This window comes from Lissotriton vulgaris, chromosome 4_1 (genome assembly GCF_964263255.1).
Source record: "Lissotriton vulgaris chromosome 4_1, aLisVul1.2, whole genome shotgun sequence".
In the NCBI taxonomy this organism is placed as follows: domain Eukaryota; kingdom Metazoa; phylum Chordata; class Amphibia; order Caudata; family Salamandridae; genus Lissotriton; species Lissotriton vulgaris.
This window is the reverse complement of record NC_141691.1, coordinates 101,046,207-101,070,588: the sequence shown is the minus strand read 5'-3', so window position 1 is coordinate 101,070,588 and position 24,382 is coordinate 101,046,207. Positions and strand designations below refer to the sequence as shown.

The 24,382-nt window shown below is 46.5% G+C and overlaps 1 long non-coding RNA gene across 1 annotated transcript in view; it reads left to right on the top strand.

The window, feature by feature from the left end:
- Positions 1 to 4,245: 4,245 nt before the first annotated feature.
- Positions 4,246 to 24,382, top strand: part of LOC147718430 (uncharacterized) — a 29,878-nt gene continuing 9,741 nt past the window's right edge. The window contains exons 1-2 of the long non-coding RNA XR_015309976.1: positions 4,246 to 4,511; positions 5,934 to 6,077. This is a non-coding gene — a long non-coding RNA (uncharacterized LOC147718430). The remainder of the gene's footprint in view (positions 4,512 to 5,933; positions 6,078 to 24,382) is intronic.

Genomic DNA, 24,382 nt, shown 5'->3' with positions numbered 1-24,382 from the left:
TACTTCTTGGTATGTATATGAGAAATATTTTTTCCCTTTTTACCCTCTGCCACCCGACTAACTGCCCACCTCCCTTGAAGAACCCCTCCCGTACCTGCATAGGCGATCTTGTCGCCTGTTTGAGGGCTCCCCTTATTCGGTCGGGATTTTCTCCGCTGTTCAAAGGAAAGTAGACACCTAATATGAATCTAGTGTCCTTATTTTTTTTAAAATTGTATTTCAAATTTTCTCCCTGCCCCTATCTAATTGTTCTCTCTCTTCTCTTAAAAGATTTTTTTTTTTAATGCTCTTTTCGACCCCTATATCTCCTACGTCCCTTTCCTCTCTCACCTCTATCCCCTTTACCCCTCCTTATTTCGCTAAATCACCCCTCTATTTCTTATGTGCATTTTTTCAAGAAAAAGACAAACCTACAGAGAAACACCCTTTCTCCTGTGATCTCCTATGATCTGCACGTCCAGGTTCAACTGGACAAATCTACTGGGGGTTTTCTTTCATTGAAAGAAGAAATGAATCAACTTCATGGGGTGATAAAAAGTTATGGGTTTTATTCCTCCAAACAACTTTTAGGAATGCAGGGAATTTCATTTGCACCTGTGCGCCCATGCTTCTCAAGCCGGGCATTCTGTTCCCCAACTCCCACTGTTTTTGCGCTGTGGCCTTCCCTACATCTGACCGGATTAGGTATTTAACAGAGTCTATCTGAAGTGTGGTGTCTGATAGAGCTCTACCCAGAATTAGCTCTTTTTGTTGTATAGGTAAGGAAGTTCACCAGGATCTTCCTTGGTGCTTTCCTCTCTTTATGTAGTCTGAAAGGGTCCCTGTGGGATTTCAGCCTCAAGATTGATATTGGGTCTATCTTTTAGAGCCCCCTCTCTGAGGAGTTTACAGATTAGCGCCTTAGCGTCCCCATTCTCGGCCCCCTCTGGGATTTTTAAGAATTTTAGGTTATTCCTTCTGGAGTGTATCTCGAGTCTCTCAACATCCATCTGTAGGGTTTTATTTTGAGGTCTGAGATCCTCTAGGGTCCTCGAAAGCAAGGAGACCTCTTCTTCTAAAACGCTGGTTCGTTTACACACATCGTCTAATTTTGCTTCTAGGTTCGAGCACTGTTCTTGGATACTTTTTTGGTTGGCTTCTGATATTTTGAATTTGGATGATAACTTGGATAATAAATCCCCCCTCATTGTATGTAGGAGAGACTCCAGCTGTGTAAACCCGGCTCCAGAGGGGTCTAATGCTGATGCTGACTCCTGAGTATGGCCATCCCCATTCTTTGCCCAATCCGTAACCTCCGAAGCAATCGAATCAACCACTAAGGCTAAAGGAGTTTGGGGCTTTGAAGATTAGATACAACCTCATCTACAGGGGGCTGCTCCGCTGTATCTGGATCACATGCCAAGGCTGCATATCTATTTTTTGAGGTCACCGGTTGAGACACTATATCTGGAGCCAAGGTTTGTGCGTCGGGAATGGGAATAGCTGAAGATAGAGGCGTATGAGGCTTACTTCCCTTGGGGCCAATTGCCTGCTCCATGATTTTAAAGAAAGATCTCAATGTGGGAGTAGGTTTACCCGGGGAGAGACCGTTTTTTGTAGTCTTCGCTTGGGTTCCCCCACCTTTAAGTTCTTTACCTTCTTTTCTTTTGCTTTCCTGGTTGAATAGGCAGTTACCCCGGGACCCGCCGTAATACTGGATACCAAAAGACCTGTTTTTTGCAGGTCTGAATTAGATCTAAGCTGGTACCTATTTTTCACAATTACCGCTGAAGGGGCAGGAGGAGGCAGTGCAGATATAACCTCCTTACTGCTTCTCAGAACTAAAGGGAAGGAGAACTCTACCACCCCAGGAAGGGCTGCTTGTAGTGAATTGGAAGCTTGTAGTATGTCAGAGCCCATTACCCTCCATAACTCCAACTTTAGAGGGGTAGGAGCAATCACAGAGCTGGGTGTCTTATCTGTGAAACTGCTTAAGCAAAGACCCAAATCATACTCGCAATCGCAATCACCTGTAGCGCCTGTGAAAGTATCCGCTCTGTGTACGACGACTCCTGGGGCTCGTATCATGCACCCCTCCCTCCTTTCACTGACCGTATAGCGTTGGCTCCAGTGGGTGTGCGGTGACTAATTCTGGCAAGCACCAACCTTGCTCTCTGCCAGAGACTTACCCGGCATCCCAGCTGATTCTCTTGCTCTTGTTCTTCTCGGGTTGCAGCACTAACGCCCTTCTCCTTCTCAGCAGCCGACTCGACTGAATCCGGAGCAGCTGCCACTACCATCGAAAGAGAGAGAAGGCGGCGGTTCCCCCGTGGTCCTACTGCCGGACTCCAAGTCTCCCAGCCTCGGCCTCACGAGCAGGCAGGTTCAAATCATGATGAAAAAGAAGACGAGGAAAGATATTAGAAAAGATATTATACATGGGAAGGGAGATCTCCGTGCATCGCTCAAGCTGCATTACGCGAGGGAAATCACTCGACCGGATCGGAGCTCCCTGCGGATGGCGTCAGCCTGCCGCCATGTTCCTCTGGCCCCTGCCCCATTGCGGATCTTCAAGCCTTAATCGAAAACTGCACAGACCTAGTTAAAAAGGGCATCAAGAAATGACGCTGGGTCATTGGTGCATTGTAAACCAGTACTAAAGAACGATTAGTGTTCTGGTACACTAGACATCTGCCTGCCAATAGCTCCAGCACAGCGAGTTTATGAAGGTAAAACAAGATGACCATAAGATGTGGTTTAGAAACTAGTGTTATAAACCCCAATGTACCCTAAAATAGGCTTAGGTAGCTGCACGATCGTTTACCTACATTTTTCCTACCTTGCTCTGCATAATGGTTCTAGCACTGACCTTTCACCCACTTGTGTGCTTAATAAATGCCGATCAGCTTCTTGGAACCAAGCCTAATTTACAATGCATGAGGATTCATAGAAAAGTCCCTGGGTCAAGCAAGCCACTCACCTGATCTCCTTGCTCTTTTATAACAACGACCGAACCCCATTCTCCCTAGAAGCTTCCCAAACAGCAGAGATAAGTGAACACTCTGAAATCTGGAAAGCCCCCAAGGGGAAAGGGGGATGGGAATCAAAAGGACAAAGAAAAGACGCTCTTTGGATGCTCGTACTTGGGACACCCTGATGATTCTTAGTTCGAGTCTTCCTGTAGTGGGTAGGTAGTCCCTGAACTGACAGCATCCAGGATGATATCTAAACATAGGAACCATTCATAAGATATGTCACCACATAAGGAATTGCCGATTTGGATACACTTTACATTAACATTCAAATATTAATGTCATTACCTAAACATAATTAGTTGTTCCTCTAAAACTTTAGAACTACTTTCTCTGGCTTGTTGTCTACATTCTATTAGTCCAGTGAAACATGAAAACCAAGAACCAAAGTGCTTTATGCCTCGTTTGACAATTAACCATGTGCTTGTCCTCATGCCTGGCAATTCCTTTTGATGAACAGGAAAAGACTGCAGCAAGTACGGTTTAGTTAACCAGTTTTACAGTACATTGTAATGCTAAACCTTTATAAACCACTTTTATCAATATGAACCTAACATGAGCATCATGACTATGATTTATTTATTTCCATATAATCAAGAGGACATATCATGAGTAGGATTTCAAGGTGCATAGCTTGAGTGGGATTTCTGGCAGTCATGACAGTTCTCCCCCGCAAAGGTTGTCCTATAGGTCGTGGTTTGTTTGGGTGAAGGGGGTAGAAGAGTCTGACTAATCTAGGAGCATTAACATTGGATGCCGGTTCCCAAGATCTTTCAGCAGCATCATAGCCTTTCCAATCAATTATATAATGACATTTTTTATTTATTCTCTTAGCGTCAAGTATTCGATTAACCTCGTACTCTAGATGATCATTTACTATAATCAGAGGAGGGAGGTTATCTTTTCTGGTTCCAGGGTTATGGTGTTTTGGTAAGGATAAATGGAAAACTGGATGGATTTTATAATCGGTTGGTAATAACAAGAGAACTGAAACTTGGTTCAAAATCTTTTCAAAGGGAAATGGGCCTATGAAATGGGATATTAATTTTCTTGGCCCATCCAAGTGGATGTTTCGGGTGGACAGCCAGACTAGGTCTCCAACTTTATATGGCGGCTCAGGGGTTCGATGTTTATCTGCCTGATTTTAGCAACGAGTTTACTTTTTGCAAAATAATTTTCCTCTGTTTCATTCTCCTGGTTAGGAGAAGCTGGGTTTTGGGATTCAGGTGGTGAACTGCTGTTTTCCAAGCACTTGTTCCACGGATTGTCCTTGAATGTACGTAGCTGCTCAGTGGGAGTGCTGTGGAACCCTTGGCTTCCGCCTCGCAGCACGTGGAAAGGTTTCCCGTTTCAAACTGCCTGCTAAGGAGATAATGGAAAGGCGGTTACTCCAGTCTGTCAACAAGCAGCGAGCAGTGATAAGAGAGATTATCACCACTGGTGCTCTACTCTGACCTTCAGTTTCCTCTTCTAACCTTTCCGGGACTCTACTTCTATCAGGTAGGAGTAAGGATTGATTCTTTTATATAAGGATTGTTCTGTTTAACATTTGCTTACATAGAGTGTGACTTCTTGGGGTTGTGGATTTTCCCTACCTAACAGGCTGTCTTTTGGTTGATGTTCTCTGATCACGGATTATTAACCCTTGGATATTTATTTGACAATAGAACTCTGCAACAAGAACAAAGGTATTGAGTGTTTCCTCAGCGGCTGGTGTGGGAACTGATGATGATTACATTTGCCCAGTGACCAACATCACTTCCGATGTTCTCAGTTGGTCAAACAGTATATTGACTATTTAGCAGACTTATAGAGCTTTTTACTTTCAATAGCATAGTTTTTACAAATACTAGGGCATATTCTTAGGGACTTCTCGCCGAGTTATCGGCACTTTATCGCAGCCAAAGTGGTGAAAATGTTTCGCCCTATTCACAAACTGGTGCTAACAGCCGATATCACCAGTTTACTTGCGATAGCAGCCGCAAAGAACATCGCAACAGATGACCCCGGCAACTAACGCTAATGATATGCAGAGTAGGCGTTCCCGTGCCAAAAGCAGCGACAACACCACTCCGCAACATTCTCAACCACCAGCCAGATCAGCGATAAGATCCCAAAACGGGCGATAAGGTGCGTAAGCAGCAGGGATTTAATGTCACGATAACCACTCACCTGAACTCCAGTTTCTTCTCTTGTGAGATGTACGAATCCAAATCCCTCCAAAAACCAGTCGAACATCAGAGACCTATAAACTCTGTAAAATTTGATGGGTCTTCCAAGCGAAAGGAGAATTGCGAGACAAAGAGACAAGAGAGAGTCTTGTTTGGGCTTGGCTTGTGCAGTGCTGTCAGTTGGTCTGTTCTCTAGCTTAGCGCTGCTTCTTCTATCTAACAGCATCAGAAAGCACCTAAGAGAGTGACTAAACAATGGAATTACACTCATGCACTCACTCCTAGAGTTAACTTAAAGTATACAAGACTCTTAAAACATGTTTACCTAAGATTACTTATTGCTGCACCCAAAGGAAGTAATCACAGCGTCTCATATCACAGCCTTTTGATTAGCACGACTCTCTTGCCCTGTAACATTAAACATCAACAATTAACTGCACTTTCCTGTTAACACACATTGGCATTCTTAAACTGCACTGTATTCAAATGCCCAACTGTTACCTTTGTTTAGTGGTAATCCTTCTTACCACCGATTGTAGTAATAAAATGCCCAAAGTCTATTTTGAAATAAACTCTTTCTGATAAATGTCTATTAGACTGTCTGTGCCCAATCACAATGCTCGACTTCCACAAAAAAACTCTTATTGTTCAAAAATCCAAACAAACGTATACATCGATGTATGCAAATAAGGCTCCAAATATTTGTTGAGTCAATTATCTGTTTTGTTGTTTTCTCTGTTGTTTCTTTTAGGATTCCCCAGCAACGCGAGACCCAGAAGCTAAAGAGTTCTCCAAGGTCGTGCCCAGGAAGTGACGAAGAAGACTTCTCCAGGAAGCAATGGGAAAATCCAATGCCGGAATTCAAGGCGCGAAGTCAGGACCGGCGGGAGCTCAGGTAAGGGTTCCTTATCCGACGAGACTAAGCGTCGGATTCAGGCGCGAGCAGCTTTAAATAGGATTTCTTCAGCCGCGTGCGCCTCGTGAATAATTATGCAGAAACGGCACGTGTCAACTGACGGATGCCGCGCCCCGATGTACATGAGAGAGAACAAGACTCAGAACAAGTCATTGCAGCTTTTAATAACAACAGTCAACCATAGCTCCACAGAATGCAATATCTCATTATCACTTTACAATATGCATTATCTGAGTATTGGATTTAAACAGTTTACTTAATATAGCATAGGAAACTAAACAATATCTTGCCATTCAATCATTCAAATGAGTTATAGGGGGGGTTCAGAACACTTAGCATGATAGGGATTCTGTGTGACCGTGACAGTTCTCCCCCGTAAAGGCCGCCTATGGGTCGTGGTTTATTTGGATTGCGGGCATAAAATAGTCTTACCAATTGTGGGGCATTAACATTAGACGCTGGTTCCCAAGACCTTCGAGCAGCGTCAGAGCCTTTCCAATCAATTAGGTAAAACAATCTTCCATGCATCCTTTTTGTGTCTAGAATTTGTTTCACCTCATATTCAAGGTGATCTTCTACAATGATCGGAGGAGGAGGAGGATTATCTTTTCGGGTTCCTGGTTGATGAGGTTTTAATAAAGAAACATGGAAGACTGGGTGCATGGTATATTCTGGGGGCAGCGAGAGCCGAATTGAAACTAGGTTTAGGATCTCTTGGATAGGGAAGGATCCTATGAAACGGGGTTGTAATTTTCTGGGTCCCTCCAGTCGGATATTCCGAGTAAATAACCAAACTAGATCACCAATCTTGTAAGAGAGTTCTGGATTTCTATACTTGTCTGTCTTTTTCTTTCACAAAGAAATTTCTGATATTTTCTTGGAAAAGGTGCAATTGGTTAATTTTTTCTGACACTGCAGATAATTCTTCTTGGTCCAATCTTAATTGTACTGGAATATTTTGAGGATAACAGACATAAAGTAGAAAGGTGAACAACCTAGGGCAGTATGTTCGCTGTTATTATAAGCAAATCCTGCTAAAGGCAAGGCCTTGTCCCATTGGGAAGTGAATGTAGCTAGAAAACATCTTAATGATTGTTACAAGAATTGGTTAACCTTTTCTCTTGGGCCATCAGTTTGTGGATGGAATGCTGATGACAATGCTACTTAAATTTCTAATTTTTGACATAAATGTTTCCAAAATTTTGAGACGAATTGCGGGCCCGTATCTGAAACAATTTTGCTAGGCAAACCATGCAGTTTAGCAACATTCTGGATAAAAACATCACTGAACTCCATTGCAGAAGTTAATTTAGACAGGGGAATAAAATTACTAATTTTAGATAATAAATCTACTACCACAAGGATTGTTGTAAAACCCTTCGATGGGGGCATATCTGTGACAAAATCGACACTAATTGTGTGCCAAGGGACTGGTGGAATGGGTAATGGTTGTAAATCACCAACCGGAGCTGTGTGTTGAGAATTATTATGAGCACAAATGGGACATTTTTTTACATAATCTTGGACGTCTCGTCCTAAGGTATTCCACCAAAAGGTTCATGAACACAATTCAACAGTCTTATGAATACCTGGGTGACCTGAAGGGCTGGAGTCATGATGCCAAGCTATAAGTGTCTGTCTCAATTCTTCTGTAGGTACATATAACCTTTATGGCTGAGATACCCGCCACCCCCTCTCAACACAATCCCCAAGAATTGGGAAACCGGAAACAGTTCTTGAACTTTTGGAAGGCGGGAAGGGAGTTACCCTTCCCGGCCGTATTTATTAAAATATGAAACAAAATCAAAACATTAAAATAACAGTTTCATATCATGTACAATTTCATATCCACATTACGATGTTTGGCTAACCTTAACATATATCTAATACAAAGGTTCTCCTAGCCGATACTAACATCCTTACAAAAAATGCATTTCAAATTGAAATTGTACATCCTAACGTTAAGGGCCAACGGCAAGGTCGTAACCGGTGTCAGATCCCTAAACCAGAACTCCCCCCTCACTTGTGAGGGGCGGCCGCACAGAGGACTTCACCTCGTGTGCCATACCAATTTCCCTTGTCTTGACGGGGGCCCCTGTTAACTCGACGCCATGTACGTGGTCGTCCGAGGACTCGTGTGAGGTGTCTAGAAGGTAGCGTAGACCCCCCTCCCCACCCTACACAACTTACCACATCTGCCGTCGCAGATGTCCTGGCCCCGGGAAATTCCCAGGAGGGGCCCGTAGCCCCTCCTATCCAGGGAGGGGCCTTGACCGCCTTCCCTTTCCTTTAGGCGTCCCGTCCTTTAGAAGGGACCGCCTCCCCGTTGAGGGGCCAATGGCCACCTCCCCCCGGGCGCTCCCATCCGTAATGGGTGACGCCCCCCCCTAGGGATCTTCCAATGACTGCTCACCGATCATGACCTTACCGCCACAGGCCGCATAGTTGACCGGCTATCCGGACCCCCCACAAAACTCCTACCTAAAGGTCATGTTGCAAACTCCTTAACCAGGCTACGAGGTCTCCTATGAGTAAAGAATTCCCCACCCGGGACAAATGGACCCCATCCTCTAGATACATATTGTCCCCCCTGATACAACCATGAGGAATCGAATGCAAAGTACTGGTACGGAACAGTCTACCAAGCTTGTTGTTAATCTTTTTCACAGAATGATTTATAGCAGACACTGAATTAGCCCCCCGCCACACCTTTCGTGGAATCATATGGGACCATGCAATTGTGCACCCTGGAACCCTCCTCGCCAACCAACTTACTGTGGATAGTATCGCCTCGAGAAGTAGTCGTCTACCAGTGGTCACCAAATCATTGCCCCCAAGATGTACTATGATTATAGCTGCCGGTGACCTTGTCCGCCCTAACAAACCCTCAAGAAAAGGTTGAAACTGGTCAATACAGAGCCCGCCCCTTCCGTAGAAGGTCACCCTGTACCCGTATTCCCCAGCTGTGTGAATCAAGTCACCTGCTTTGAATACGTCCCCGGCACGCCTCACGTATGAGTGGCCCACGACCCACGCCACTCTTTCATCAGCCGGTGATCTCTGACTGCTGGTTCCCAGGTGTCGGGCCGACTGCACAGTCCGCCCCGCCTCGTAGGTTTGCAAAACTGTAACCAAACAAAAAACAAGAAGCGTGAGTACATGATATCAGCTTCACAACATGTGCAACCGCACATACCTTTTGTAACAATTCGAGGACCAACGCCCCAACTGTTTCACTTTTTCAACACTCAGACCCCTGGCTGTAGCCTCTGTAGCAGCCCCTATCCGGAAGGAATGAGTCCCAAACTCGCCCGGGTTCAGGCCCGCGGCCGAGATTGCCATTGCAAGCACCCGCTGGAACTGAAACTTCGTCAGTGGGGTGGCATCTGCATGCCTCAGCAAGGTCCCTCCCCATGATGCCGCCCTCTGCGCCAAATATTCCTCGACGCATGCAACCGGGCACATGGGAGATCCGGGGATCCGCTGGACTACTACACTATCCCCGATCGCGCCTTGATCGGTCTTGGACCTGACAAACGAGACAATCATCGTCTCCCCCTTTACTTGAATGTGCTCTCGGCACAGTCCACCCCCCGTATCCTGCTTATTCTTTGCCACCAATTCGCTTACCCGCATAGCCCCATGAAATGCTAATGCAAAAGCGGCCCGGAATAACACTGTTTCCGCCTGGGATGAACAAGTAGCAGGGAGTACGGACAGTAATAGGGCCAACCTATCCAGACCTATCGGGTGCCTTTCATCTACTCTGCGACCCTCAAGGCGTTGCCACCCACGCAGCGCTTTCTGTACCACGAAAGACGCTGTAGGGTCCTGGATACCATGAGCCCGCGCCATGAAGGAAATGGCGGCCCGATGCCTCTGGGCCGTGGCCACCGATTTGCCTGCCCTGCGTAGAGACAATAAAAACTTTATGCCAAATTCTTCCTGACCCCAAAGCTCTCCCCTAGCAGAACCCAAAAAGGACCAATAGGAACGGAACGCCCCTTCATATGCCTTCCTTGTCCTGGGTGCTAAACTCTCTCCCACGAGGTTTTGTAGTTCGGGGCACCGAGAGACCAGAGAGCTTCGGGAAATGGTGCCGCCACCGGGTCCGCTGTGGGCAGAAAACCCCAGAAGGCCTGCATGCGGAAACGAGAAAGCGCATCAGCAGCTTGATTCAGTACCCCTGGCACATGCCTCGCTCTAAAGAGCACGTTCAATTGCATACATAGTAAAACAATTTCCTTGAGCAACCTCAGGATCCACTTGCATCGTGCTGCCTGACTATTGATACACTCGACGACGGTCATGTTATCAGACCAGAACACCACAGAGCGATCCCTCAACCCCTCAGGCCATGTTTTCAAAGCCACCAAAATAGGGAACAATTCAAGAAAAGCAATGTTACTCGTAAGTCCACACTCGAGCCACCATGACGGCCATGTTTGAGCCGACCAGTGATTGCCAAAGATGGCGCCAAAACCTATACTCCCCGCCGAATCTGTCCACAGCCCCAACTCATCGGAGGACACCGCCGGCTTCGTCCAGACAACCCGACCATTGAAGTCCGCCAGAAATGCCAACCAAATGCGCATGTCCTGGCGAATCTCGGCCGAGAGCCTCGTGCGGTGATGCCCTTCTTTAAGACCGACCATGGCTTGTGCAATCGAGCGGGAAAAGGGGCGGGCCATTGGCATCACTCTAAGGGCGAAATTCAACTGCCCCACAGTCTGCTGTAATTGATGCAAGTTCACCTTAGTTTCTTTAATACATGCTTCGAGCGAAGCCATGAATTTCCGCACTTTTCCGTCTGGCAAGCGGAAGCAACCTTCTTTGGAATCGAGTTCTATTCCAAGAAACTCGAGCGAAGTTGAGGGCCCCACAGTCTTACCTGGCGCCAATGGCACACCAAACTGTCTCATCAAATCACAAAATTCATTCAGAGCCTGAGCACATTCTGTGTCCCCGGCTGCCCCTAGAAACAGAAAATCGTCTAGATAATGCATGACATGCTGGAAACCCGTAATCCTTGTGAATGCCCATTGCAGAAAACAACTGAATTTTTCAAAATAAGCACACGATATGGAACAGCCCATTGGCATACATTTATCCATGTAATAGCGCCCCTGAAACATGAAGCCCAGGAGACGCTGATCGTCCGGGTGTACCGGGAGCAACCGGAAAGCAGACTCGATGTCAGATTTGGCCATCAGCGCTCCGGGCCCCAGGCGATTCAACATGGCGACTGCATCATCGAAGGATGCGTACTTCACCGAACAAAGCCCTGGGTCTATTGCATCATTAACTGACAAATCCCTCGGGGCTGACAAATTATGTATCAGTCTAAACTCACCCGGGTCCTTCTTGGGGACCACTCCCAAAGGTGAACAAACGAAATTAGGAACTGGTGGCGTGTTGAATGGTCCTGCCACCCAACCCCGGGCTACTTCTTTCCCAATCTTTGCTTGCACCACTGCCGTATTATGCAGGACCGAGAGTTGGTTCCTACACTGTGCTTTCCCCTGAAAATTCCCCACCGGGATGCGGAAACCGTAAGAAAACCCATCTCGCAGCACCCCAGCGGAGACATGATCAGGGTATTCGCTGAGCCAAGGAATCATTGCCATGGTATCAACCGGTGTAGGTAAAGCCGCCCCTTGGACTTTGTCAGACCTGTTTGGCGCTTCCCCTACTGCCGTTATCACCCGTTTTGGCTCTGCACATGGTCTCGGGATGCGAAGACTGTCCACACCCCCCACATTCATGTCTAAACTTGCATGACCCGTGGGGCCTCGTACACTTTCCCCTGTTAAAGTTCCAGCATACCCCTTTTTTACCTGTATTGCCGTTCGGCTTTGGGTGATGCTCGTTACTTGCTCCTGTCCGAAAGGGCGCCCCGGATGGTTGGCGGGAAAGTTCACCCCCACCCCCCCCCAACAATGGCGCCTTTAACATGCCTGATTGTTCCATCTTTTGCCAAGAAATGTAGTCATAACAATCCCACGTCAGAGACGCATCGAACTCTTTGGCCTTACGAAAAATATTATCATAACAAAACCACTCATTGCCACCATATGTCTGCGAATATTCCATAATACGTGACTGGTACACAGGTAACTCGGTCAACAAATCGGGTCTCCGTTCCCCCATAATTGAAGTGAATATGCCAAATGCTCTACCCCAGTTACCTATCGTCTCATCGACTCTAAAGGCGGCCATTTTTGCGCGCCAAACACTCGGATGCATGAGTTCCTTCTGAACTTTCAGATGCTCGATCTCATAGTGGTCGGTTAGTAAGGAGAACATGTTTACGTATTTCTCAGCCCATATCCGTTCTTTGACCTCCATCGGGATATGCTGAGCCAATTTCTCCCTTCTCGAGGGTACCGACCCCTTCCCCGCAATCGGCATTAGCTGCTTACCTGAGCTAGAAGCTGTAACCGCCGTTGCTGCCGAACTCGTGCCCGCTGCGGGTTGCTCTACTGGAGCCTGCGGGGAAACAAACGGACAAGGAGGTTTCGCGGCCTCTCGAGACTGCCGCAACTGCCTCATTAATTGCTTGGCCTCCTCAGCCGTGTCCCCCGGAGCCACGGAACGCCCGCTGCTATTACCCAGCCATGCCGCCAACTGGGCGGCCGACTCCGGGGGCATGTCCCCTTCGTCCACTGGGATAACCACAACGGGGATCTGCTGGCCCTCGGCAGGAGCCGGCGCGGGAATCTCCGCTGGTCTAGGAGGGCTCATCGGGGGAGCCTCCGGAACTGGGACCTCGTCCTCGTTTGACCCATTCCTGGCCCTCTTCCTTCTGCCGGCCGGGGCCTCCGTCGGGTTGGGTCTTTTTGGCCTTCCCGCATCGTCCCTGGCCGCCATTTTCCTTTTCATCTCTGCCATGTCCTTCACCAACATCCGGAGCATCTGGTCGGTGCTGACCTTCTTTGCGACTCTCTTGCCCGGCATGATTTGCAGTGCTAGAAGAGAAAAGAGAGAAATTACAAATTTCAAAAATGGCTCTTCGTTCCGTCTCGAGCTCACGTGCAGCGAGGAGGTGCAGCTTCAGAGCACAGGAACAAGAGGATGCTTTCTTGGCTTGTGGCTCCTTTTATTCTTCTCGGGGCGGGCGTGAACCCGCCCCCTTCCGCCTCCCTGGGCGTGGCGGACGGCTTCGGTGTCTAGGACAACCCACTCTTGGGCGGGAAAAAGCGCGCCCCGGCTACGCCGCTTCGGGCATACCAGCCGAGACGCGCCTCCCGCCCAAAATGGCTTCCCGGGGGGATCGGGGTACTCCACCATACGTTCGGGGGGACCGATTGGTCGCCCCTTTCCATTCTTATAAAAAATATAACCCGTCAGAGGACGAACAATGTCTTTTGCGATTCCATGATTCAGGATCAATTTCTTTCAATTCTCTTTTAACCTGTTGTAAGAAAGTGTCAGATTGCGTTACAGCTACAATCCTGCTGATCGAAATTATGTTTTGAGCACTCTTTTTTGGATCTTGTGATTCTTTCTCATGTAGACGAGAGAAAGTGTCAGATAACAACTGTCTTTGACCTGGTCTATAAATTATCAAAAAATCGAATTCACTAAAGAAATGCAACCATCTCATTTGCTTCGGTGTTAATGCCTTGATGGAAGCAAGGAACTGTAAGTTCCTATGGTCAGTGTTGATTGTGACAGTATGTTTCGCTCCTAAGAGATGATGTCTCCATTCTGCAAAAATGTCTTTTATAGCCAATAGTTCTCGTTCAGATATTGTGTAGTTCTGTTCTGCGGGTAGGAGTTTTCATGAAAAATATGTTAAGGGATGAAGATGTCAGGGGGGCTCGCTATAATCCATAAGGAGTCCCTGACCTGTAGATTGCAGGAGGGTGGAATCTCAGACGCAGAAAGCGCAAGCTTTAATATTCAGCTTTCACCCACTCACTCTCTGTCAGGTCTTCTTATCTATAGACCTCCGGGGAGCCTAAAACACTTTTCTGACTCCCTACTAGAAACTACCTTAGCAGCAGCTGCCCAGGCCCCTAATTTCCTGATCCTGGGAGACCCGAATCTACATTTTGACGACCCCAAGGACAACTTAGCTGTGGATTTGATCACTAACCTTAACTCCTTTGACCTTGAGCTGGCAAGCAAGGAAGCCACCCACAACAAAGGCCACCTGTTGGACCCGATCTTTTCAAACATCCCCCAGCTTGTAGCCAAACCCCCACTGCCCCTCCTATGGTCAGACCATTTTGTAGTGCCATTTTCGTGGGAATTCTATACTGAAAAAACCAAGGCATCCTGTCCCCGTATACTTCAAAGGCCGTGGCCGAGGTTATCAGTAGAGAACCTGACAATTGCTCTCGAACAATCGGCACCCCCTGCAGAATCCGATGTCCTACAAGCAGATATAAATTTTCACGACTGGCTCACTAAGTCCTTGGACTCGGTTCTGCCCCTTAAACCTAGCACTAAAAAGAGCAATACTTTTAAATCCCCTTGGTTCTCGCCCGAACTAAGAGAACTCAGAAAAGATTGTAAGAGAGCGGAGCGCTTGTGGCGGAAAGACTGGGCACCTACTAACAAAACCGCATATAAAGCCGCCCTAAGACTCTACAAATCGGCACGGCATAAATCTAAAGCTGTTTTTTTGAGGAAAAAATTAGACTTTCGGCCAACTCCGCCAGAAAAACATTTAAAGTTGTTAACCAGCTCCTCAAAGTTCTGGCTCCAACTTTGGTTCATAACGACCCTGTACTAAAATGCAACCAGCTAGCAGAATTTTTCGATGCAAAAATACGGAAAATCCTTGATAGCCTCCCTCAATCCTCTGTTACAGTACCCATCGAGGCTCCTTCCCCTGGCCCTTCCTGCCCTCAGTTTGAGGCATTCAGCTGTATTTCCAGGGAAGACTTCTGTAACATCCTATCTAATATAAAAAGTGGTTCTCCCTCTGACCCAGTCCCGATGCACATTCTAAAACAAATCACGAATACTATTGCCCCAGTAGCCACCGAGCTACTTAATGCGTCACTATCTACGGGCATAGTGCCCCCGAGCTGGAAGCAGGCCAGAGTCAAAACGCTCTTAAAGAAACCGGGACTAGACACCTCCGATTTGGCCAACTTTCGCCCAATCTCCCTTCTACCTGGATTGAGCAAAGTAGCCGAAAAAGTTGTGAATAGGCAGATCTCAGAGTTCCTGGAGTCTAACCACCTCCTAAGTGACTCCCAAACGGGCTTTCGCCCTGGTCAGGGCACAGACACCGCCCTCTTAGCGGTGACTGAAGAGGTAAGATGCATCTTGGATTCAGGGGGATCAGTAGCCCTGATCCTCCTGGATCTAAGCGCTGCATTCGATACCGTAGACCATGCAGTTCTGGCTCAACGCCTTGCCAAGCTGGGCATTACAGGGTCAGCCCTTAGATGGATGCAGTCCTTCCTGGACAATCGATCCTTCAGGATATGGGAAAATGGCTCTATGTCCAACTCCACCCCCCTCCAGTGTGGGGTGCCGCAGGGCTCCTCCCTTAGCCCCACACTGTTTAATGTCTATATGGCCCCGTTAGAGAAGGTAGTAGCCCCATTTGGGATCAAATCTATCAGCTACGCAGACGACACTCAGCTTGTCGTCTCGCTGTCACAACAAGGGGGCCACCCGGATGACCTCCCGGATTGCCTCATGGCCATTTCCTCCTGGATGTCTAGCTCAAAACTTAAATTGAATGGAACTAAGACCGAGATCATGTTTTTGGGCAATCAAATCACCTCCCTGCCCCCTGAGTTGTGGCCCCCCTGCATGGGGGACCTTCCTCCCCCCAAGGAGCAAATTAAAAGCCTGGGGATCTGGTTCGAACCCCAACTAACCTTTAAGACCCACGCGCAGAAGGTTGCAGGAGGTTGCTTCGGTCTGTTACGAGCAGCCCGGAAGGTTCTCCCCCTCCTTCCTTTTCAATCCAGAAAGCTGCTAATCCAGGGCCTGATTCTGTCCAAACTGGATTATGGCAATGCCCTCTTCCTGGCTGCTCCCCGTGCCACTATCAATACTCTCCAGCGAGCCCAGAACGCTGCAGCCAGGTTGCTTATGGGGGCGCCTAGACGAGCATCAGCCAAACCATTGTTAAAGGCCCTTCACTGGCTCCCTATTCAAGAGCGGATCACTTTTAAGTCACTCTGTATTGCCCATAAAACATTGCAGGGCAAAGGCCCTCCGGCCTTGAGAGGACTGATTCGCCCCTACAAGTCGGCCAGGGCCCTCCGCTCAGATAGGGAAAATTTGGCAATCATACCAAGAGTGAGGAAGGCATGCACTGGAGGCCGCCGGTTTTCGCTGAATGCATCAAACAAATGGAACGCCCTTCCTAGAGATCTCCGGATGGAACCCGTTCACCTTAAATTCAGAAAAGCTCTCAAAACTTTTCTCTTCCCTTCCACTCCCTAAATCCGTCCCTTCTTGAGTTCACTATGTTCAGGTCATTTTCAGCGCTGGGACGCTCCAGGGCAGCCATGCGCTCTATAAATCTAAATCTAATCTAATCTAATCTAATCCTGTCCCTGGATCTTTTTGCATTAATTTTCCTCCTACTGCAGTTTGAGAAGCATCGGCTTCAACTATAAAGGGTTGATCAGGATCTGGGTGTCTTAATACTGGAGCTGAAATAAAAGCCTCTTTTAATTCTTGGAATGCTTCTTTAGCTGCCTCATTCCCCTGAAAGACCTGTCCTTTTTTTAGTAATTGTGTGATGGGAGAAACTATCTTTGAAATAGTGAGCTATAAATCGTCGATAAAACTTAGCAAATCCTAAGAACCTTTGAATTTCCTTTACCGAAGTGGGAGTTGGCCAACTAGTAATTGCTTCCACTTCTCTCGGGTCCATTTCTATTCCTTTGGGTGAAGGCACGTAACCTAGGAAGTCCACTGAATGAGCATGAAATACACATTTTTCCAATTTTTCAAACAATGAGTACTCCCTTATTCTCTGAAGCCCTGTCCTGACATGTACCACGTGTTCTTCATTCTTTGAAAAAATCAAGATATCGTCTATATAGACAATAACAAAAATATCTAGTAGGTCATGAAAAACTTTGTTTATAAAATACTGGAATTCCGCTGGGGCATTACACAGTCCAAACGGCATAACAGTATATTCGAAGAGCCTAAACTTGGTACGAAATGCTGTTTTCCACTCATCACTTTCACGCATTTGTATCAGGAGATCCAGTTTTGTGTAAATGGTGGAGCCTTTTACCTGATCTAGCAAGACAGGGATCAATGGCAAGGGGCATCGATTTTTGATAGTGGCCTTGTTAACAATGCGATAGTCGATACAAGCCCTCAAATCTATGATTGTATGGGCGTGCGCGAAGAAAAGAAGTCCAAGGATCACCGAGTAGATTTAATAAAGTTCCTTTTTTTCATGTTCAAAACAAATTCTTTACAGTCCAACCAACGCGTTTCGTTCTCCATCTGAGTACTTCATCAGGGCTGAAAGTACATAAAAGATCATACCCATTTAGATCACATTTATTGACACATGAAGAGAGAAATACAAAACAAAAGGATACATTATTCAAAAAAGGACACATCATTGTAACTAAAAACTTGTGAGAAATGGTATAATGTGCATTTGAAAGTGAACAAAAGGGAAAAAGGGAAAAAAGACAATAAAGGATTAATTATATCTTGATATACAAAACAAACCAATCTTTAATTTCCAGGCACAATGCTTATGTCAATGATATGCCCAATTATTTGATGCAGCCGATGCGCCAGAGAGCAATGGCACCACTTCTGCGGCAAAAACAAGAGAAAAATTATTAATGCCTAAATCATATACATACAATAATCAACCTCTAAAATCTACTTGCCAGGTTTTTCGCAATAATGTACTGTCAGTACAGAACTATAAGAGAAATTTCAAAAAAATATATATATATGCTACGAATAAATCCCTCAATACTAGGTAAGTACTTCAGGTTCACAGCATGCTCAAATATTTTGCATAGAGTTATTCTAGAACATGTACATAAATCCAACAAATACACACAGTGCTGCTATTAAAAGTGCAATTATTTATTATTTCCTGGAGTTTGTTTGAGTTCCCAATATCTAATATGAGATATTGGGGCATGGTTAGTATGTATATACACCATTGATCATCTGGACTTGACTGGGCCTGCTTCATAGTGCTTAGGCCAAAGCTGTGGAAAGGAAGTTCGCTATGTACCCAAAGGAAAAAAGAGAAGAAAAAACAGAGAGCAGCATCCATGACCATGGACAACATTGCAGGAGCAGCAACCTCTTTTATGGTGTTACCTGGCACTAAGGTCGGTGCCCCTGCTGATGATATCCGCCTCGTCATTCCAGCCCCAACTTGTCCTCCTGCGTCCGCCTTAGGGACCTGCAATATACTACAGAATTTGTTAGAAGGCCAGCCCCCCCACTAGCTTCCGGCTCCTCTTCCCAGAGCTCGCCCTCCTCCAAGCTGTCCTCCTCGCAGTCCACCGTAACCCCACTCAGCAAGTCCTCAACACACTCCAGTTCACTGCACCGCACCTCCAGTGCCTTACATTCTGCAAACTTCAAAGTGATGCCATGATGCCCAGCATTTGATAGGCCAAAGCGACCCGACCCTGCCGGTTCACTGCTGCCCTACACGTCCATTCGCGTCCTACCCGCTGTTGGGGCCAACAAGGTCTTTCCAGGCCTTCTTGGGTTGGCCGCATCGGGATTCCTTGACGGTTTTGGGTGGACCGTGTGGGGCTCATCCCCTTTCTGCACCTCGGTGTGAGGGAGCAGTCCCTTACTCTACTGAGTCCGCTCCTATGCCACATTCCTGTCCCTTAAACATAGAAGACAGGACTGGTGTGTTGGCACCCCGAAACCTGCTTCTTTCCGCCTCTAGACCCCTGGACTTAAGTCCTTTGGGACCTGCCACCTGAATGTCTGAGGGCACCCCCCTCAGGCCCCACCTCAATGGACCAGCCCCTGATGGGGTGTCCCTTGAGTATGCCAAAATCCTCATCCCCTAGGTCCTGCCTCCCTGAGTCCTCCTCCCTACTCCAGTTCAACATTGCCACCACTATGGCAGAAGCTGAGCCCTTCACCACCACCACCACCTCCACCACCCAGGGTGATCCCAACCTTATATGTGCCTGTCCTGGCTCCCCCGCTCCCAAGGACTCACCTCTGCTCATATATTTGTCCAGGCAAGACACTGAATTCCCCCTTCTCTCTGCCTGTGCCCCCTCTAGTCACCAGTCACCAAAAAAACATCTAAGCCAGCCCAGTCCCTGCTGGCATCTCCTTTTTTGTCCCTCCCTCACGCTCCCCTTTGTCTCAATCCAGCTCCATACCCTCACTCTTGTCCTCCAACTCCTGGGCATTACCCCTTCTCTCCCCCTTGCCTTCCTCAATACAGCATGCCTCGCAGAGCAGCGCATGCATGGTGACTGTAGGCTCAAACTAACAAGGACTCCACACCAGTTTGAAAAAATAAAGAATCTTTTTATCTTACCAGAGCCAGGCCAAAATGAGAAAAATCCAATCAGTATATATACAGTTATGCAAGTGGTCGAGTTAATAGTTCATTATTTTTTCAATACTTCCAAAACAGTGCAGTGACATTTGGCTCCTCTTAGAGCCTTTAGGGTCAGAGACATCCAAAGGATTTGAACATATATTCCAATTACATCTTTTTTATGTCCTCTTTGGCTGAGTCACGGACAGTGCGCAGGCACTGGTCCAAATTTTAAATCTGTTTCCATCATATATTCAGGAACTGTAATGTGGGTTTCCAATAGTGTAATGCGGCAGTAGCGCACTAAAGTCATTGCAAATAATCACTGTGATGTCCCACCCATTTTTCATATGTGAGGTCCTGTTTCGATCTAAAAGACACTGTTTATGGATGCTACATGGTGGTGAAACACTCAAACATACCATTTCGCTGCGAAATGGGAGTAATAAACTCTCACAGATTACCCGTATTAAAAATAGATTTAAGGAAAATGTAGTTAAAACTATGTACGTTTAAGAATAATTCAAGGTCATCAGGACAAGACTTTGTGTAGAACAGAGTCGGCTCCATCAAGGGCCCCCTGAAAGGCTGGGCCAGTGCCCACTTTGCCCATGCCTTAAAACGTCTCTGTTTATGTTAATAAAAAATAATCCCCACCACAGCTGTCCTTGCCTCGGAATCCTGGGAGGTTTCTAATCAGACTCAAAGAGAGATAAATGTAACAAAGTAATTTCCCCCCAACTGCCCTCGGTGTTGTGGGGACGTGAACGGATCTTCCGGACCCTGCAGGCCTAGGACCTTGGTTGAGACCACCACTCTGGATAACAGCGGCCCGCACTCATGGGGCCTGCATTGGCAGCTGCTGCACGGCTCAGAGGTGCTGGTGCAGGTGGGGTTAGGGAAGGGCGATGTCGAGTGATCCGTGCAGTTCTATGGCCCTGTGGAGTTTGGTGAGTGCGCGCCCAGTCCATTGCGGGTACTAAGCTTGAGACTCCGATCGGGGCTGGCTGTGGGACGAGCTAATCCTCTGCACTCAGACCCCAGAAAGTGGTGCTCTTCCCTGGCACATGAAAAACTGGAGCGCTGGGTCAAGCCGGGAAATAAATACAGGCTCACTATCATTAGGGCAGTGCGGGGCTGAATAAAGCACTGCACCTGATCCTGTAGCAAAGAACAAGTATGCCCTTGTAACTTGTTGCTCACAGGGCGCATTGGGCTGGGACACCAAGGCCGTTGACGTCCCGGAGACCTCTAAGAGAACCAGGGCAAGCATTTAAATTTCATGGCTGCAACAGAGGTTTTAGAGGGCAGGTTAAGTCCTCCCTTACTGTAGAGGCAGCAGGCCAACACAGCAGAGCATAGTGCAAAGTAGCAGTCTCTCCTGGCAGCACAGCCATCAGCTGGCAACAGGCCAACACTGTAAAGCAAGTGGCAAAGTGGCAGTTCCTCCTGGCAGCATAGCACCTCTTTGATGCAGCCCTCAATGTGAACTAACTTGAGGGTGTTTAGGTCCACTACTTATACCAAAATGTGTTGTTTCAGTGGGGGATAACAAAAGAGGCCTATGGGTGGACAAGGTTCCTGCCCTTCCTTTCCTGGCTCTTGATGCACTACAGGGGAGCATGCATCTCTTTGTGTGCGGACAGGCACAGCCCTATTCAGGTTCACGTGTCAAACCCTCCTTCATAACTCACCACAAAAAGGCCCATCAGCTTGGTGATGGGCCATCAGAATGCAATTGTCACAGCCAAGCTCCCTCTGTGTGACTGTCTTGAGGGAATGCATAGAAGCCCAGCTGTCACCCTGACCCAGACGTGTATTCAGAGACAGACAGAAGGATAGGATGGTAAAAGTAAAAAATGTGCAATCTTCTTTTCAGACCTGCAATTTAAAAAAACAGCTTTACTGCAAGATGTGCTTTTAAATTGTGTGTCCAGAGACACCAAACTCAACTTTTCTATCTGCTCCCACTGGGAAAATACACTAAAAGGATGTTTCAAGGCAATCCCCATGTTAATTTAGCCGTTTTTCACTACCAAGACAGTAAAACTCACAAATACATGTCCTACCTTCTAAATACACTGAACCCTTCATTTGAGGCTACCTAGCCTAAGGGGTGCCTTACTTGTAATAAAAGGAAGGTTTGAGCCTAGAAAGTAGGTTAACTAGCCAGGTCGAAATGGCAGTTTAAAACTTCACACACAGGCTCTGCAATGGCAGGCCTGAGCCATGTTTAAAAGGCTTCTGGGTGAGTGGCAACATCACTACTGCAGGCCCACTAGTAGCATTTAATTTACAGACTCTGAGCACATAGAGTGCACTTTACTAGGGACTTATAAAGAAATGTAATTTGCCAATTGTGTGTAAGTCAATGTTACCATGCTTAGAGTGCGGATCATATGCACTTAAGCACTGGTTGTTAGGGGTAAAGTATCCAGAATTCTAAAGCCAACAAATAGAGAGTCAGAAAAATAGGAGCAGGGAGGTAGAGCCTTTGGCATAACCATGAAGTAAGGGTTCAACAGTTAATAAAAGAACATCTTTACCAATGGAGCAATATGTTTATAAATATTATTTCAGCTATGATATTTATGTCATATGAAATTCTTGCAATTAATATTTTGTTATACACCCAAATCATTTCCAGACACAAGCAGGAGAGAGGCTTTGGCATTCCATTGAAAGCCACTAAAGAATTCCATCAAATTGTTTTGGGAAGGTTTAGAAAATAATTGTCCTTTTAATTAGACCTGCATCTGGCTCTGCTTTCTCGTGTGGATCTATTTATCAGTAGAATCTATGTATCTACAGTCCCTCGGGTGGTTGACTCACATACTGTAAAACAACTGCCTGGTTGGAAGCACAGCACTTTCCAATATAACTGACCTGCCGTGACTTCCACTGGTGAAAGATTAAACAATGGTTGAAGTAGCGCATAACCCACCCATCTGTGCGAGAATCCCAGGGGCCCTGGCATTCACTTTCCTCTTCCATAATGGTCACAAAGACCTTTGTGGTGTTAGAACAGCTGAAGTTTATTTTCATCACAAGCTGGTATAGAATTTATTAAGATGGCATCGCTCATGAGGATAGTCAGCTCTGCGCTTATCCTACTTTTCAATATAAAGGGTTCAGTTTATAACAGCTCCCACAGTGTACAACCTTATCTTTATTGTATATTAATAACCATAACTCTCTTAACCTGCAATGCATCATCCTTAAAGCCATAGCGTCTCTTTAATGGTTGTCATAAATCACTGTTTATCAACTGCCAAGACAGCTCTCCTTTTGTAAATGTAAATTGATACTTGTAAATTGATACTTGTAAATTGATACTTGTATAGCGCACTACTCACCCGCAAGGGCCTCAAATGTTGTCAATTACTTGGCACAGCGGGTCAGCTTCGAGGCTTCACTTGTTACCAAATGTCTGGCGTTTGTGGCCCTGTGGCCAAGCGTGGGCTAAAAGTGCCAAGTACGCCCACACCTGACCATTTCTTACCCTTTTTTGCCCTCAAGTGCCCCTGCTGTGAAGCATCCCAATGACCTTGTTTCTGCATGCTTGTTGTGCCTTGTTGCTGCTGTTCACGCAGGTAAGCCACCATCCCTTGAGGGTCGGCTGTGCCTCCCAGTCCAGTGGGACAAAGTCAAGATCATGGATGCCATTGTACAGCATAGTGTCATGCAACAAGTCGACTGAAAGAGGCGCCAGATCACCACTTTCAGTGGAAGGGCATTATACAGTTGACAACTGTGGAGCAGGAGATGCATCCGGAGGTGAGCCAATTGCATCTTGTTACTCTCTCAAGGTCAACTGAGTTTGAATGCCATCAAAAGGTCTGCCTGATCGAAGTGTCACCTCCCTCCTCCCTCAACCCATTCATGTCTTCAGCTGCCATCACATGGGCAGTTTCAGTGCTTAATTTGTAGAATAATGAGTGCCCTGTCCCTTCACCTCACTTTTGCAGGTTCCTGCTTTACCCCTTGGTGATGGATTTTCCATCTTTCCCTCCCTTCTTTTTTCCAGTTTGTGAGATTTTCCCTCTTGCTCTCAGGAAATATTTGATAAGGAAAATGAGTGTCGGTCCACAAACATGAATGCCCGTGGCCCCCACTGACACCCTCAGCTCAAAGTTAAGTTAAGCACTGAGTATTTTAAGGTTGAACATGCAGAAATAATCATCACCATCTGAGTGTGTGTGTTTGTGTCTGTGTCTGTGTGGTGCAGGTTTAATGATGAGTCCTTGACAAGGTATTGCTCCTTTGTCCATACTACTGTGAGATACAGAAAATATAATATCCTGAAAATGGCAAAAGAGAAATCAAATCATAGGGTGAGTCCATTTACTAGATAGCCTTCTTTCCTTTTATTTTCTGCAATTGTTGCTATCTTTCTCTTCCATCTTTCTAACTTTCCTGTCCTACCATTATTTTGCTTTATTTTCACCTTTCCGTTTGTCTCTTTACCCTTTTTTTCTCTGTGCTCTACATGGATTTTTCCTTGTTCTGCCCTTTTAACATTATCTCTCCTCCCTTCTATCTGCTCCTTGCTCTTGGTCTATATAAAAATACAATGATAACACTCATCACATAGCAAGCACAATTCGATTTGAGTTGAGTTTACGTCAATAAGCTGCCCCACCACAGTACCGAGATGGCCCCACCGAACAAAAAACACTGGAACAACAGCTGAATGTTCAATATCCATGAAGGCATGTGACTCAAAACAGCATAGTGACAATCAAGATTCCAGATGGTCATATTCAACATTCCAATAAATAGA